Raw genomic sequence first — 19,123 nt, 5'->3', positions numbered from 1 at the left:
GGTTTCTGCTTGAATGGAGTTCGGTGTTATACAACACACATTGAGAAATGAAAGACAGCAATCTAACAAAGAGTGAAATAGTGCTGTTAAAGTTTGATGACTCAATGATGAGTTAATTGACCTAAAATACTGATTTTAAAATGTATTAACCTGGTCAGTTATTTGAAATATTATTAGGAAAAATGCTAAATTAGCATATTTTAGTTCCTCAAATTTGAGGATGAAGACATTTCTTGTATTTTTAAATGTAGTATATTTGAGTTTTGGGATTGTCGTAAACAACACAAGCAACCTTTGGCTCTGGAAAGTAGTAAAGGGCATTTTACACAGGTTGTTTTTTCCATGTTATAAACTATAAAATTAATTGATTCATAAATAAAATGTGAAAATATATCAACTATGAAAATAGGACATTAGTTGAATAGTTAGCATTTGGCTTGAACTGATCTGAAGGATGAAATGAGATGTTTGTTTCCCAGATATAGCTCGCCATTTACATTATTTACCTTCTCACATAAACATGAAATAGATTTCCACATGACTTTCCTTATGACTCATCGTTTGTCTCTCTGTCTTTCTATACTCATATTACCTCCACACGTAAAAGCTTGATTAGCACACCTTACAGAAATATCATGAAAACACCACATGCAACGTTTACAATAGATGGCAGTGTGGAACTATCCAGGAACAGAGTGAAATGTTGTGGCTACATATATATCGGTATAAATCTATAATGTCTGGTCTGTCTTCAGAGGATCCAGCGCTGAGGTTCCAAGGCTTCGGCTCCGATTGTCAATCAGCAGCAGCAACCGACATCTCAGCGCTGCAGCTGAGCCGCGGCCGCATCACACCGCCTGCCAATCACCGCTCCACACCTTACATCCATGCTATCCATCTCTCTGTAAAGAGGCCTCCACCACCACCTCCTCCTCCTCCTCCTTTCTAAACAACCCCCTCCACAGAAGCATCAACGTCCCCCAAACCAACACACATTCATTCACACACACACACACACACACACACACACACACACACACACACACACACACACACACACACACACACACACACACACACACACACACACACACACACACACACACACACACACACACATTGCACCACTCCCATACCTTCATTTGGGACTCCACCTCTCTTCCTTTTCATTCCCTCCACCCTATTCAATAACACAGCCTCCCTCCAAGAAGCCTTTCCCAGCCCTCCACTGTCAATCTTTTATTCAATAGAAAGCGAGTCACATCACAGACGTATCCTTCTATCTCCATTCTTCACACTGCATCGACTCTGTCTGTAAACATCTTTTAGCTCATGTTTAAGGTCGAGGTTGGGTTTAATGCTGGCTGGTAATCTCATTAATTTATGTAGAGGTCTTGACTCACACTGGCCATTAACATTAATATCATAAACACAGTGGATCAATATCGTTATGTTGCCTGTAGTAATGGGCTAAAGCTGGTTGGTGTATCTTATTACGAACTGGGGACTTACAAAACGAGTTAAAGCAGGGCCGCAACCAACAATTATCACCATTATCGATAAATCTACCAATTGTTTTCTAGAATAATCGAAAAAATAGTCAAAGAAAATTGTGAAAAATGTCCAATCCCAGTTTCTCAAAGTACTTTTTGAAGTCTTAAATGTTTAGTTCAACAAAGGAAAAACGATATTCAGTTTACTGTAATATGATTTAAATTAAAAAAATCTCCATATGAAAACAGCATTTTCTGCCAAATGTAAGGATTATTGAATTATCAAAATATTTGGCACTTGTTTTTATAAATGACAACCAATCGTTGTATCTCCAAATGACAGCCACAATAAGAGCCGATATAAAGTCAAATGAATACGCATGTAATGTGAAAAGGGTCATTTATTTTTGCACTGATATAAAGACACAACAAATGTCATGCAACCCTGCAGCTTTGTGTGGACTTCTAGCCTCGTTTAGTGCATTTAACTTTCTGTGATGCCACATTTATTTTGTGAATCCTGTTTCACTGCAGAGTACTGTATACCGCTGATATGTGTCTTTTGCTTGAATCTGTAAACAAGTGATGTTTCACTGAAGTTAAAGAAAGAATATTGTCACATACAATCGGACTAAACGACTTCCTAAAACTGATAAAGTACCATGTTGTTTTTATTTGCAAGGCTGTCCTTAGTAAATAAATAAAAAATAATGTGTTTATTGATGAAAAAACGTTGCGGTTTTAATTCAAAGCACAAAGTGAGTCCCTTGTTAAGCTTACTTCACGTATTAAAGCTGTTTCCCCAAGTTTTCTCCCTGCTCATTATGTCCTCATGCTTGCTTAAAGATGATTAGCTGTGGTCATTTGATCGCTGCAATTATTGCGTGCTGCAATGTAAGAATAACTAGATGAATTGTAAATGTGTTGTGAATTACTTTCCTAGTTTGCCCTGGATCAGCCCACTAAACATGCAGAGTTTTCCCTCTCTTGTTTGAACGTATACTTCTAAAATGAGCCTTGCTCTTTGATTGCATCACGGAGTGGAGCTTTCATCAGATGCCTCATAGATTGCAGAGCCAGACAAGGTACCGGGGCGAGTGCTAGGGCCGTGGCAATTGGGGGTATAATTAGATCGTTTCGGAATATTCGGTGCAGAAAACAATAATTGGCCCGCACTGATGGAGAATTATTTCACACCCGTACAGGGGAACACAAAAAAACGCACCACAACACTCTCAGAGCAAAGCTGGGGACACGATGCTAACATAAAAAATATTAACTTTGGTCAAAGCAATATACTGCCATAGCAACACAGGGCTTTAATACGTTTTATTTCCGAAGACGCCATAAAATATTATGACATACCAGAGACTAAAACCCAGCGCTCACATTTGGTGCTCTTCAAATCTTTGGAAGAACAAGACGAAGCAAGAAACAATGCAATCTGTCTGGATAAGATGCTAACGTCGACTTCTGACAGGGTTATTGTTACTGATACATGTAGATTACAATTAGACACAACACACAATATGGTGTAGTTTGCTTTTTAGTAAGCGGTGGGAATTATTCAGACAACAGCCACATGCTCTGTCTCTTTAAGACTCTTCACCAAAATGCTTTTTGAAGGTTTTAAGTCTCTAGTTTGCTGGTAGAAAAGCAAATGTATTGTTAGATTTAGGGTTAAACTAGCCACAGTATCCAATAATACCTTACGTTTAAGTGAAAGGTAGCAGGTCTAGCAAGTAAGTTCATCTGTCGAATATATATTGATAAATAATAGCCCAAGGGGAAGCCAAAAAAATGCTAAGATATAGCATGATTTTGAAAAGAGAGAGTAGTGAAACCGTCCTGTTTCAGAAGGCAGAATCAGTAAATAATAAATCGTTTTTATAGGAATGTGTTCAATGACTATGTATTGTTATTCTGCAACACAGGGCTGCACGACTAAATGAAGTGGTTCATTTGTGCTACTCAAGAAAAACATGACAAAGACAAAATGGAACAAAACAGAAGGCTGGTCCATGACTATAGCACATGTTTTCCAATTTGAATTTGGAGGAATATTAACAGCACCAAGAAGTAGATAGACAGATATGAAATATAACAGATATTATAATACAACCATTTGGACAACAGGGAGACATTGTTTGGCAATGTTGACGGTTGAGCACCAAGCTTCATTGATGTGAACACAAAACTAACTACCGGTAGATAGACGTTTCATTGACTCTTTTTTCTAAGCACTAAATGAGATGCAGTCTAAAGCCACAGTCAGGTGGATTGATCATGGTTTAAAGCAACAGTAGGACCTAGAGTTTGTGGGTCAGGAAAACAGGATTGTTCCAATAAGGTTGCTGTTTTAAAGTGGCCCTATTTTAGCTAATGGTCTGCAAAGACTACATTCCAACATTTTAGGCTATGGGGAGTTTCTCTAGCGACACTCCCCCCCTGCCTAAAACCACATGGACTCCATTGTTTACTTCTTTAAAATAGCGAAATCACTATGTAACACTCTGCACATTTATCTCACATTTCTATTGGCCAGCACTCCAACACATTGTACTTGATAGGCTAAGGGGCGGGACATCTCTAAGCGGTTGACCAATCACAACAGAGCTAGCCAATCAGAGCCAACTGGGCTCTGGTTTCAGACAGAGGGTGGAAAGAGGTGCTGCAGCACAGGCAGCATGAGAAAAATAAAGAGATTTTTGAACATTAAAGCATGGAGACATGTCAGAGTAGAGACACATAATACAACTGAAAATTAACATATATGTTCCCTATAAATCACCAAAAACATTCAAATAAGAAAAGCATAACATGCCCACATCGTGAGAAGAATGATGGACTAATTGTTTGGATTTCTTTCCTTGATAATTGACTTAATGTTGACGATGAGCTTTCTCTCCATCCACTAATTATTCCGCCCTCGTTAAGGTTCTGATTCCAGCATAAAGAATTGGACGCTCATGGAGGAAACAAATGCATTAGTGTTTGTCCTCAAACAATTAACAAGCAGGCATTTCCAATATGATCTATTTCCTCTGAGAGGCCGCAATGAACACCAGCTGGAGACGAGTTACACCGTAACACACATCCATGCACCATAAAATAAAAAAAGATTAGGTAAATTGGCTTTTCTTATTTTTGCTCTGCCGAACGTTATGAAATTAGTGCATCTCAGACTGGAGTGAAATGATTGTTTGCTGGTAATTATCATATAAGCTATACTGTAGGATTCAGAATATATAGTTCCGCGTCAACAAGGATCGGAGTTGTAACACTCCCTTACATCGTACGGAAGCTTCTCCATGGAAAAAAAGAATACATTATGAATGTTTAGGAGGAATATTAAATAAAGGAATATAGAAATGACCTCAAATACATGTTTTAGCTATACAATACAACACAGTTATAAATGCTTTCTCTGGTGATTTTCTTAGTATGTTTTTATTTAAAGACAGTCTAATCATTTTCTCTTTAGTTCAGAAATGCTCGATAAGGTGGAGCAAAAATAAGCTATATAATATGAAACAGAGATTTTTTTACACAACAGCACTTTAGCCTTGGGACTCAAAACTCCAATCCATACTGCTGCATACTTTTTTTTTTTTTTTTAAACATTTTGTTCTCCTTAGTAAAAACTTTCGACGGATACTTTGTTCCACTGGAAGATGTAACAACCTTTCGTAACTCTTTTGGATATGTATGGATGACCACTGGTTACCACTCTCCTCCCACACACACACGCACGCACGCACGCACGCACGCACGCACGCACGCACGCACGCACACACACACACACACACACACACACACACACACACACACCACTGGTCAGTGTGTTCTGACCTGCGTGGCGATAACTGCATATGTATACGCACTTTTTCCCAGGGGCTGCAAGCAAAGATTATTTCAGCTTAAGGCCACCGGCGGTCACATTTACATTTTTTATGTTCGGCAGTTAGCTGATGCTTTTGTACGGAGCGACTAACAATGAGCAGAGTGAGCTTACATTTCTGGACAAAAAACAAAGGTTTGCAGCCGGAGTCTAAAGCCCCCTGATAACACACAGGGAGGAAATATCCGTGCCACAAGAACGCTTCTGTGTAATAGAAAAAGTAGAGTTGTACCTAAAAAAAAAAAACAAATACTGCACCTGTCTCTGATAAAATGCTGAGCCACATATTAGCATATTAGCATTTACATACATTATTCGTCTGCATGCACCATGTTCATATTTTAATATTGCAATGTACAAATATCCTTGCAGCTTATCATGCATAATTTTAATATCGTATTTATTTACACATTTGCCCAGCCTGCTAAACTAACTGGCAGACTTTGCTGCATATAATTCAATTTACATGTACTTACAAGTTCTATTTTCTTCCTATTTTAATTCACGTACATTCATTTAGCTATGAGTAGATAGTGAAATAAGCATTTTAATCTGTTTGCCTTATGAAGTGAAAAAGTAACACTGCATGCGGTTGTATTGAATATATCAAACACAACGCGCACGCAAAAATGAAACATGCATAAGGGTAACTCTTTATGCTGATTTGCAGTTACAAAATAGCAAATAGGTTGTCATCAACACTTTCTAACTTGTGCTATTTCCTGGTTTTCTACGAGAGTACATTGAATATCTTTGGATGAATATGGCAGCCTGGGTTTTGTTTCCATTGTTTCCATTTCATTTTCTTAAAAAAAAATGCCAACTCATATATTTTCTCTTTTAGAAAACAGTAACATAATTAACGTAGTGTGTTGACATAACTTCAAATACAGTTAGTTAAGTAAACTAAGGTGTTTTTCCCACTATCATTAGACATTAAAACAAATCAAACTAGTTACACGTGTCATAACAATGGTTTTGTGTAACATTCCTAATGTTCTCACTTCTAATATGCAGCCAGTGGACTGTGGATGACTTTGTGTCCATGCTTTTATCATTACGCTCAGTTATCCAACAGGCTATTCTCTCTAGAAACTTTGAAGTAACCTTGATAAAGACCCTGAAGTCTTTCTTCCTGTGAATCATTCAATGTTGTTCTGTGGCAGAAGCTTAAAGCAACAACATTACTGAAAGTCATTCAACAATCACTTTCTGTATGACACATTGTAAGGATCTATTTATGTGAAGCATACACAAACAGCATCATCACTTTCACAGGGCGTCATTCTTAGGTTTTCTTTGGAGTCTGTACGCACATATGAGCGTATATTTTTCCTGGATGATGTGTTTGTGTGTAACTTAGCGCACCTGAATGTGAATCGAGGAAAGCTTGCGATTGATGGTGAGTCATCATCGCCATGGTGTTAAGCCTCCCGTTCCCGGGGGAACAGGGTTACCGTCTCTACACTACTTGGGATTTTTACATTTGAAAAGCAAACCGGGGCCCGGCTCACAACAATATTCTCTCTCTCTCTCTCTCTCTCTCTCTCTCTCTCTCATGACTGAGCTGAATCACACATATACATCAGCCATCACAGACACACACAAACACACACACACACACACACACACACACACACACACACACACACACACACACACACACACACACACATCTTATCATTTCAGAGCACCACGTCCTTATCTGTGTCTGTGTGATATTCAATATGTTTCAGATATCAAAAGACAAACCTATGCAGATGAGATGAAGGGGACAATATCCCAAACTCAATAACTACTCTCTACTGTCACTGAACACCATACACTGTGGCTGTGTTCTTAATGTTCCTAACTTTAGTTTTTATTTCACAGAATAGAGTGTGAAGGGCCTTTTCTGACCCCTGTTAAAATAAAATGAAAAACACAAACAGAAATGTAAAAGCAACATTTGTAATTCAAGGCGTATGACAGCTACGTGTTTTATCATGTTTCAGAGGTGCAAACCTTCATTTTGAGATTACATATGAGAGACCAGGATCGGTTGTTTGTCACCGAAATGAGTTTTTTTTTAATATTTAAAAATATACAGTCTGGTATTTTGACGAAGTACCACATAAACTGTAACGCATCAGCTGTTCTTTTTTCTGATGATTCAACAAGGATAGATCCAAGCCTTGAATTTAAAAAAAAAAATAACACAGCATCTGGATTCCTGGAAGCCCGACAATACCTCTTCAACTTCACAACTCTATTGGATATAAAACATTTACAATACAACTATGGTATCAGTTTCTACCGCTCTCCTCTTCGGAAAAAGGGGCCAAGATAGCAACTCACTTTCCCAAAGAATCACCATTATGATCTTGCACAAAAGAGCATGTTTTGTGAAGCGTTTCAAGAATTTACCCATTTTCATAACTGTGGTTTACATTTACATCTGTATATACAAAGGCAGGGGGCACAATAGAGGCCTTTGATGAAACTGCCAGAAAGAGGTTACCAGTAGTTACATGTGATGTTGCATCAATGTTCAGCAATCACATTCAGAGAGAAAACTATTGTTAGAAGAGGGAGAGACCAATTTTCTGACTTAGAGAAGAGGAAATGTTACACTCAGTGGTACAGATCTTTCCTTGCAGGCTCACACACTTTTTCTTAGAGGTGTTAGAATACACTTCAGGACAATTCAGTAAGTCAATAACCTTATGTGAAAGAAGACTAAAGTGCTGTTTACACGGGAACAAAACGGGTTGTATCTGCTACTTTTCTCTTTCGTATAGCCCGTTCGTTCACACGAGGCCGTAACGGAACCGCGGAAACGGACCCCTAAAACGATAACGGGTGCCAAACGGCTCCGTGTGTACGTCCTATACGATAATTTTCCTGATAACAATGAAGCCATAGCCCCGCCTCTCCCCACCTCTGACTGCTGTAGCATGGAGCTACTCACCATGCTACAGATGTTAGTGCAAAATCTACAGCTCCTCTACAACAACCATCAGCAACAAGTGGACATGGAGAACTACATGAACGACATGTTGCTAAATCCACCGCAGAGAATAAACAGAAGGGCAACCAGGCAACATGGCAACCATGCTCGGGGGTCTTCTTCGCTGCTTTTGGTGTATTTTGTGGCCACTTACAGGCCCGGCATATGTGCCTACTACAGCGTCTCCAACGGGTCGAGCGGTCTTGTGTGAAAAGACACGTTTATTGAGCCGTATTCGTGTGAACGGAAGACTTTTTTGATATGGAATTTGGTTCGTTTGCATTTGCGTTCCCGTGTAAATGGGGCCTAAACTGATTTAAGTGGGGGGGAAAATGTGGTTTGTCCCTCTCTGCTATTAAACTTCTGTTGTAGTCTTATCCAAATAACTTGGTACTGACAGATATGGAGGTTACTGGTTGAAAACACTTTCAATAATATGTGATTTTGAGCGTTTATAACATATAATGCTATAATACAACAAGCTAGAAGGACACCTGGGGCGCTGTTACACTCTCCCACCAAGTTTCATGAAGATAGTGCGAGTAGTTGTTCAGTAATAGTTCTAACAAAGAGACAAAGAGACAAATAACCCATATTGAAATCATAACCACCTCTGCGGGGGTAAAAGACTGAACAAATCTTTTCCTACCAAACATTTTCGAGGTGGGTGGGAGGCTTGTTCGACTTGAAAAGCAGTTAAAAAAAGAGAAGCTCAAAGAAGTTGGACAGCGCTTTCGACGAAGAGACGACACTAACTAGTGTAAGTTCGCTTGTTAATGCCTTCATCGCGGGCGGGCTTAGAAGATGCCCGGATCGGATCTAGATATATACAACTAAATGGGTCCCTAAAAATATCGGTCCTTTATATTCTACTAATTTACTCCCTAACATATTGACCTATAAACGAAAAGCACTACTGAGTGGTCTATACAACCATGTTGCGACGAATGACGGAAGTTTACCGACGGATCAACGAGTTGGAAATGGATGAACAGAAGCATGGTCCTAGATGACTCCGATGAGCAGGACAAGGCCTCACCGACATATCTATTTTGATAAAGATGAAGGTAGATTTTTTCTTTTATTCAGTGTACAACAACGTAAGTAAAAAACCGACGTTTTTGAACGTCATTCTATTGACCGAAAAAGTCGGGAGAGTTTAAGTTCTACCAATGGTAAAGAAAGACAAAACAATATAGTATAATTTTAACTTAAATTCTGATCAAAAAACTGACCGTACTCTGTACTTTCTTTGGACACTGAAACCCTCTCTGACCTTATATAATTGGTAGTCTGACATAACTACACCTCTTATTAACACTCAATATCAAACAGGATTTTTTGTCGTGTGTTCATAGGTGGTGGCCGTCAATGCTGATGTTTATTTACAAATTAATTCATTCATACGGTAAAATGGTGAACAACTTTACCATGTTCAACTTTCATAGGGAGGAACGGACGTCCTTTCACCATCGTCGTCACTTTCGCCAACGCTTGCAGTCGGAACATTAAAGTCTGAACATCCTCCGGGCCCCCCGTCCTGGGAGGTTCAAGGTCCGAGTTCTCTTCATTTCCGCACAATCGCCGCGAGACCGAAGGGTAGCTCGAGATTCTCTTTCGAGTCCGGTCGTCGGTCGTCGACATCCGTGAGCCAAAACTTGGACCTAAATACTGAGTAAAAATATTCGGAAAAACCATCCGACAATCGGAAAACAAGTATAAGACAGTATAACACTACAGAAAAATACGCCGGGACAGCGAGTAAATATAATGGCGCGTATTACGATAAACTGAGAAAATGCTCAGTAGAACTGGGAAAACGATTGAAGTTTACGATTTTTGTCCTTAAATATTATTTTTTTTTTTTTTGGGAGTACTTTACGTAAATTATTTTTCGTCTGTTTGCTCGCTACATGGTTATTTTGCCGCTTATGAACGGACGTGGCGACCTAAGTTAAGAGTTCTTTTTGTTACAAGACGAACAGTAGAACGGTACATAGTGTTCCGTTCTGGACGCGCCCAGTGTTATAGAATACCAATAGTCTTACTTAGCCAATAACGTTAATTTAGAGATACGGGGGTTTTTTTCTTTATTTTTTCGACGGGCGTGTTCTCGCTATTGGCACCGTATTTTCCGTGGAAATGACCCAATAATTTATTACGGTTTTGACTTTGTTGTGTACCAATAAAAAATCTCCGGCTCCCTGTGGACCCTCACCTGTATGTAGAATTACGGCGTATAAGAATGAAAAAATTCCTTTTGCTATACGAAGTATGGTCCAAGTATGGTCCACCTCCCTAATATAGAGAAGCGACGGACCTGGCGGAACCCTAGTCAGTCCTCGACCAACTACCCACGGTTCCCTTTTTCTTTCAAACCCGGAGAGACGCACCTTGAGCGGCATGCGGAGCGGCTGGGCTGTGCCTATTCGCCCCGTCATTCTACCGTACCTAACCCTATACAAGTTAATTGGGACGTCTTTCACAAGAGAGCCATTGACGAACGCTTCACCCACAAAAGACAGGACAATTGTCCTTTCACTTGTCGAAACACCCACCCTTGCGGAAGCCGATTGTCTCAAAAAACTTCCTTCTGCCGGTGGGAGTGCGTATAGCAAGACGGAGCTCGCTAAACGCTGGTTTCTCTATGTCATTCTGAGGATGTCTGTATAAAGTCGTTTGGCGCGCGCGCGCGCCACTTAATGTACTATAATGATAAAAAATTTCTTTTTGGAGATGAACAAGTCAAATTTAGACGCAAAGTAAACCGCTAAAAGACGACCCCAACCTAAAAGTAGATTTTCCTTTTTTGGTGAAATAAGACGCAAACACGAGATACCGCAAACAANGAGAGAGAGAGAGCGCACCGGTACCGGAGATCGTTGTTGTTAGCTTCTGGTGCTAGCGAGCTACGCTAACGGATATAAAGAGTCTAAGTTATCTCAGTGGGTCTCAAACGTTTTGGTCACCATTAATGTAAACAATTATTTCCGAGGCACACGTTTATATGATCATTATAGTTATAAAAAAATAAGAGAACAAATTAAAAACAGGTATGAAATACTATATGACATTAAAAAAAGAATAAAGTTTAAAAGGGAGTGATTTGTAAAATATCCATAAAGAAAAAGTAAATCTGTTTACAGTTCTGTTTCAAATGGGTGTTGAGAGATGTATCCATAGATCTCTTCATTTTGCTCTCAAAGTGCACCAGATTGATGCTTTTAACTTCAATATTTACAAATCTTCCCAGGGGAGCTTGCCCCCGGACCCCCCTATGTAAGGTCCACACACCACGTATAAAAATAGCACTTTACCCCTGCTTACACCTATATGCCGTGAGCTGATTATCGAGCCTTCATTGTAACAGTTGCGGGTACACTGTGTATATGCGTGGGGATTGTTGCAGTAGAAAATTCTACTGTAGCGCCCGGTACATTAATGGGAAACCCTAAATGTTTGAGCACCCTCTAAGAAACATCAAGCTACCCCACAGCACCCCCAAAATATATCTCTGGCGCCGCGACTGAGCCTGACTATTTGTGTTGTTTTTCTCCAAAGGGGGGGCCTGACAGAAAAGGTTTGAGAACCACTGCAGTAGAGGGATAAAATACAAATATTAAACCCGACATTTTGCATAATATATCCTCTTGCTACAGAAAAATATATATCCACTATGTATATTTTCTTTAAAAAGTTTTTTCCTGTTTAAAAATGTTTGGGTCAAATACAAATAAACCAGCTTAAGGATTTAGCCCATTTAAAACCAATGAACCCGCACTTATTATGGTTTGGCGTATTTCAAGCAAATGTAATGTTTATGTTAGTAGGACAGATTGTGAGATGTGCTGCATGCTATAAATGTGTTAGCTGTTTGCTGCCTATAACAGCTTTAGAGGCAGTCATTTGTAAATACACACATTCAAACATACATACATGCATTTCATGTGTTGTATACTTTTATATGTTTTTTAAAGACCTCTTCCTTGTTCTATAACTGGAAGGAGTTACAGTTACTGTTCGTGGCCATTGTGGGTGTAAAGCTGCACTGAATAGCACGAGATACGATAATAATCCATGTATTGATCCCACATACACTTCTTCATGATTGATGTGCTTGACATGATTGCATGTGTGTGATTCCAGGCTATTCCAGTTTGACTCCATTTGAGAGACAATGCCCGTTGCTCTGTCATAATTGCTCCTCCACATTTGACTGTTCACACAGATCCCTCACTGAGTAGGCTGCGGGTCTGACTGCCAACATGTCTCCCAGGCTGTCCTCCCCATCTCAACACACACTCGACAGGCATTGAAAACTCAGCATAAACCAGCACATATTTTGGTGGTTTACGATCTCTCCCAATGACAAGCCATCACGCCTCCACTCTAAACTCATTTTCCTGCCACTTGTGTTTTGACTTGCAGCATGCAGCAGACGTTCACTCACGTTTTACTGGAGTGTGTGAGAGTTGCCTGACAATGGCGACTGCACGGGTCAGGATTTGTGAACAATGAAACAGCATAACAATAACTAGAAAACAAAGAATAAATGTTGATTTAAATCAGAAGATTGCTTCTGCTGTGGAGGACAGAGAGTGTGCAGGATTTCATGAGTTCAATGATTAGTTTCTCCTCTGCGCACTGAGAGATTCTTCTCTTATATCAGCTGCTTTAAAAATGGCAGCCATCATGGCACACAGCTGCCATAGGGAGTATTATCAATATACTTTGTGTTGTGCCAGGATTATAAGACCATACTTTTGAAACCTATCAATTTCTGCCACCACACCATAACATTTAACTGCATTTGTGCTCATAAGAGCATTAACAAAATACAGATGAAAAATCAGCAGACCTCGAAACAGCTTTCATATTTCTTTAAAAAAAGAAACTAAAGGAGGTTGTCCGTTAACCCTTCATTAATTGGTCAACCCAAAGCCTAACTTTGTGTTTTGGACTGCTGGTCAGAGAAAAAAGGCCACTGTTAGAAAACGCCATGGCCACTGGAGACTACTTGCAAATTGAACAAATAAATGGTTGATTTATCAATACTGAAAGTAGTCATCAGTTCAAGACGTGGTTAAAAGTTATTTCTATAAAAAACGTATGCCAGTGTAAATGAGAGGGGATCTTGGGCCAAGTCATTAGACACAAATCTAGTTCTATCTTCTACCATGTGGTCCGTGTCATATTGTGTTGCACCTAACACGAAACCTTTACCGACCGCATGTTTCTTATTTGAAGGTTAACATATATTTTGTCAGTAACTCTTAAAAATCCTACAGCTAACACTATTTTCATATTTTCAAGATAACATTGGAAATACAGAAAGGAATGAAAATCTTCTCAAAGTGTTGCCATCTGTTGGTGGCCCACTACCCACGGATCCTTCACTGAGACCCTGTAAATAGCAACATGTACACTTTTCTATACCAAATTCACCAAAAGTGTCCTACTTAAAAAAAAAGATATCTCATACATTAAAAGATGCAATGATCGGGGAAAAACTTGACACAAAGTAGCCTGAAACATACAACGACCACCAATATTCTGACCAATAAGTCCCTTTAAAACATTTAATACTACATATAGTTTTTATCCAAAGAGAAGTCTTGAATTTGAAATAAATAGGCACCAATAAAAACAATCTGACTTAATGACTTGACACAAATATACACTTTTATGGAAAACCTTTCATACTTTCTGAAAATCTATATCTTCATTATATTCATTTCAATCTTACAGCTATGACATAAATCTCAGCACGTATTCATAGATGCTGGAAGTGGATGTATTCTCTATTGTTGTTGTTTGATATATATATTTGGTAACTGTAAGTCTGCTAAATGTCTTAGGAATTACATTAGACACAAAAATAAAACTCAATTTCCGTCTCTAGCACATCTCAAAGGTACAATTATTTTGACATTTCAATGTCAGCGATTAAGTATGGCTTTTGAATGACTTAAATATATTCCACTACCTATGCCTGGTCTGAGTTTTTGAACATGAAACCATTGCCTCTGATATTCTGTTGCTTATTATTGGTCATATTCTTAAAAGGGAAAATCTATAATGAGGCTGACCTGAGTCTGACCTGCTTTCTGTGCACAACAGAGGGTTCAGGTCCTGCCCTACAAACTGAAGAAACAAAACCTCTATCAAAAGTTCATCCGAGCCACAGTAACAAGACAAATATAAAATAAACGTATTTCCTTTTCTATTTAATTGCTTCACAAAGCCTCCTTTGAATGAGGAGGATTTCAGTGCAGGCAGCAAAACAAAGCATGGGAATCACCTCTTTAATCCAGAATCTAAATTCCTGCTAATTCCTGTGTTACCTGCTGAACAGAGATATGGCATTCCATTATAGAAAGACACAAACAGCAAAAAAAACACATGAAAGGTAAGCTCAGCTTTAATAGAAAGCTCTGCTCTCTAAGAACTGAGCTTTCTATTAAAGCCTGTGGATGACCCGGACACAGCGGAAACGCTCTTATGGTTCCATATTTTTAAAGAAATTAATAAAAGGAACATTTGTAGATCAATTATTCACCTGGTCTTACCTTGGATTCATTAGGAAAAAAACAGTGTTTTTGTTACATGCCTCTTTTAGCTCAAGCTTGCGGAGAAGAACAATTTGCCCGGAAACCGAGTGCACCATATAAAGCGTGAAATGGTAGTGGAGGAGCGGTTTTCAAAGTACGATTTGAACAAAAATAGAGAAATTAGCATACTGTACAACCAGATAAATGAGACTTGGATTGTTGTTTTGATGTTTTTCATGTATGCAGTTTTGCTGTTGTAATACGTTGTACAGATATCCTTCAATTCATCAAGACTTTTTTCTGTTTATGCTGCGAAAGAGTTTGAGTAACACAGGATGAGTAACTGATATACAAATAATCATTTTGAGATCATTTTATTCCTTTAATGCACATGTGTCAAACTCAAGGCCCGGGGGCCAAATCAGGCACTTTGGATTTAATTTCGGCCCGCAGGATAATTTTTAATTACTATTAGACCTGGCCCACCGGTATATTGCACGCACACCTTCACTCCATCCTGAGGGTCTCCTCAGCTCAGAGCCTGAGCCCAAACATTGATGAACTTGCACCCAAGATGAGATGCCAAGTATCGGCTTGAACTAGCATCACAGAGCAGCACACTGAGTTTAATGGATGTTTCCTTCTGCACTTTTTTTCTTGCGACAACAGGGCATGTTTGGTTTTTCTTTCTTTGAGGGAAATAGTTTTTTTGAAGCTGTTGTTGGCCTGCGGAAAAATGTAATCATAAGAAATGACTCTGGAAAAGCTGCAGATAGAGCCATAAGAAATGAATGCAACTGATTATTTAATGTTTAATGTTGTTTTTATAGGCAATCATTTAAGCTTTGTTAGTTCCAGGTTTAATATGTGCAATAAGTTCATTGCAATAAGTTCTGCAATAAACATTGAACCAGTCCGGCCCTCGACTAGTACCCATTTTTTTATTTTGGCCCACTGTGTATTTGAGTTTGACACCCCTGCTCTATGAGATCCGAAAACGTATGTTGACTTGTAACTTGATCTTTACACTTCCTTCTTGCATTTACTAAATGGTCTTGTATTTTTTTTTTTTTTTTTTTTTTTTTTAAAACTCAATGTTTTTTCAAATCTAACACAATAAATATTCGAAGCCCAAAAGGGACATTGACTGAAATGATTACTTGCAACTTTCATAGGACAAAAAGGGAAGCCCGTCATAAACGCTGTACCCAGTTCTCTTTACACATCAATGGTTTAAAACCCTAGAAGACCCTGTTTGGCTGCAATGGTGCCAATGCAAACCTAGTTCACAAACACAGACATTCAAATGCACCCATGTTTCCCTGTGTAATTGACTGTTTCTGTTAAACAGGCGCAGTCACTTCTCTGCTTTAGTTTGTGATTTCAGATCATATAGTCGAACAGCACATTTGTTGTCACAGCGTCTTGATGAGGTCATGGCAAATTGTAATGAGGTTGACGCACACATTAATAAAGTTATTGGGCATTTAATGAGGTCAAGGCACACAATAATGAAGTCATTATGCTAGTGTTGCATGCTTAACTTAATCTCATATACACTCACGCATGAATTGCTTCCTGTTACACACTAAGGTCACATCCTCTCCCTGATTGCTGGAGACGGACGCAAACTTGATTAATTTTCATGAATACATTTTATAAAAACAGCAGATTGTATTAGTGTAACAACACAAGTAAGATAAGTGACAGGCATCTTTGGTTTTTTTTGACATCATGACCACAATTGTTTCCTTATTTTATCCAAGATTAGCCATTTGAGCCCAAACCAAAGTGTATTTCTAACCCAATAAACCACTTACTTTAACCCAAACTATGATCTTTCTCAAGCGTTAACCATAGCATTGACTCATTAAGACTTGCATACAGCTTTTGCATACAGACTTTTATTTTGAAAGAAACGTTACCTCCCAGTACTCCTTCCTAAAAACATTCAAATAATTCCAGACAACTCTTAGCAAAACTGTGCTAATGTAAGTTGTTTGATAGGTTAAAAATACCCACTATTAAAGCCGATTATCAACAACACGATGACTTGAAGGACGCTGCCGTATCAAAATCTACTTCAAGACCTTTATTTTTTCAATTTAGCGTTTACTTGCTGCCTATTTCCTGAAGGACTTTGTGTTCAAATTACCACACAACATATTGTGTTCTATACCAGAATGGAGAAGCTATACAAAATGCATAAAAAGTGGGAAAATAGGATATTCATTTTTACCCTATAGGCACCGCTGACAGTTTAATTCAGTAGAACAACATGCTTTGAAGCTTTGGGGGGAAACATACATGTTACATCATTGGTGTCTCTGAAGAGGCAACTATTGAAACTACACTAAACATCATGCACTAAGGTACAAAGAGAAAAGCTTTTATTCAAAAGAAAATTCACCATTTCTACTTTACTAACACTGGATGAAGTTGCATCTTTACTCTCAGCAGCAAATCACTATGCCGCTGTGCACCAAGCTGGTCAAAAAAACAATATCATCGCCTCATCAGACAAAACAATCAGCTCCCAGACAGAAAGACCCTGATTGGACTCCTTAATCAGTTGCTTCAAGCCTATCTAAATCGTTTCATTGGTATATCCAGGAGCATCGATGAAGGATATAAGAATGGATTTGCGCTGCTTTATTCAACGGAGCAAGATATTTGGCTAGCTCAAAAACGCCTTCAAAATGAAAGCCCCCTCTGGTGAATTTGTAGAAACCCAATGTATTGTTTGAAGTGTTTCTTAAAGAAGACCAGTCTGGACTGAGTTATCCTTTCTTTTGTTTTGGCCACTAGGGGGCAGCAGAAACACTTTTTGAGTCGATCTCTGACATAAATCTTATTTTAAAGGTCCAGTGTTTCATATTTACTGGGATTTAGGGGCAGAAATTAAATATTATATTGATCTTCGTTAGTGTATTATCAACTGACACTAAGAAACGTTATGTTTTCCGACACCATGTTGGGATTACATGTTTCTACCCAGGAAGTGCACCGGAGGTTAAGCAAATGTTAAAGTGGACAAACGGTGGTACTACAACTTCTGTGTCAGTCCGTAACATCAATTATGAATCAACTTCCCAGTTCAAGATTCACTAAAAGCCAAATCAAGACTTTTTTCCAGCTTAATTTATTTGACCAAGCCGATATTTGATGCTGTGGACTGGAACATTATAAAATTACATTAAAATAAAAATAAAAAGCCAAGATAATACAAATTAAGCCATTTTCTGGTAGCTTGTTCTAGATATGTGGAGCACAATAACCGAACGCTTCTTAATGTTTAGTTCTGGATGGTTTATCATGTAGCAGAAGATCAGAAACTCAGGCACTAAACCATTCATTGATTTATAAACCAACAGCAGGAATTTGAAGTTCAGTTAAATACATTTAATAACGTGATTTGAAGGAAAGTAATTTGAAGCCAGTGTAAAGACCTCAAACCTAGACCACTTCCTTTGAGTTAGTGAGGACTCGGAAAGTGAAACCAAACAGCTAAACTGCTCGCTATAAAGCTCTGAAGAGAATGATTCTCTGCCAGATTCATTAAAAGGAAACCATGTTAATGTATTGTTATCATGACAATATCGAATATAGCTTCTCTACAATCAGCTGATCTGTAAAACAAAAGGTCATCTCTCCAGTTGAGATGCTTAATTGCCAAAATGGAATCTGAAACTCTTGAAAATACATCCAGATGACAACACCTGACCTTATCAAATACCTTGATCACACTAACGAATTATTCCTGAAGTCAAAATTGTTAAAATGTACAGACCTGGTAGAATTCCAAACGGCACAAATCATGTTTAAGGCAAATAATAACGTTTTACCAGGAAACATCCGAAAAGTATTCACTCAACGAGTGGGGGAGATATAGTACAAGGAGACAATTTCAATTTGAAATTCATAGGGTCCGTACAACCAGAAGAACTTTTTGTAGCGTGTGGAGGGAGACTATGGAACAGTGTGAATGTGGAGCTAAAGCCATGTCCAGACATTAACCAGTTCAAGAGGAAATACAGAGAAATCATTTTCTCGAGGTACAGGGATGGGGAAGGTGTTTGACTATGTGTATGTGTATATGTGTGAGTATGTAGGTGTGTATGTGTGCATATATGTGTGTGTGTGTGTGTGTGTGTGTGTGTGTGTGTGTGAGACTGACCGAAGGCACACG

The sequence above is a fragment of the Notothenia coriiceps genome, unplaced genomic scaffold, assembly GCF_000735185.1.
Source record: "Notothenia coriiceps isolate Sejong01 unplaced genomic scaffold, NC01 NC01_scaffold00018999, whole genome shotgun sequence".
In the NCBI taxonomy this organism is placed as follows: Eukaryota; Metazoa; Chordata; class Actinopteri; order Perciformes; family Nototheniidae; genus Notothenia; species Notothenia coriiceps.
Note: the sequence above shows the minus strand (reverse complement) of the source record.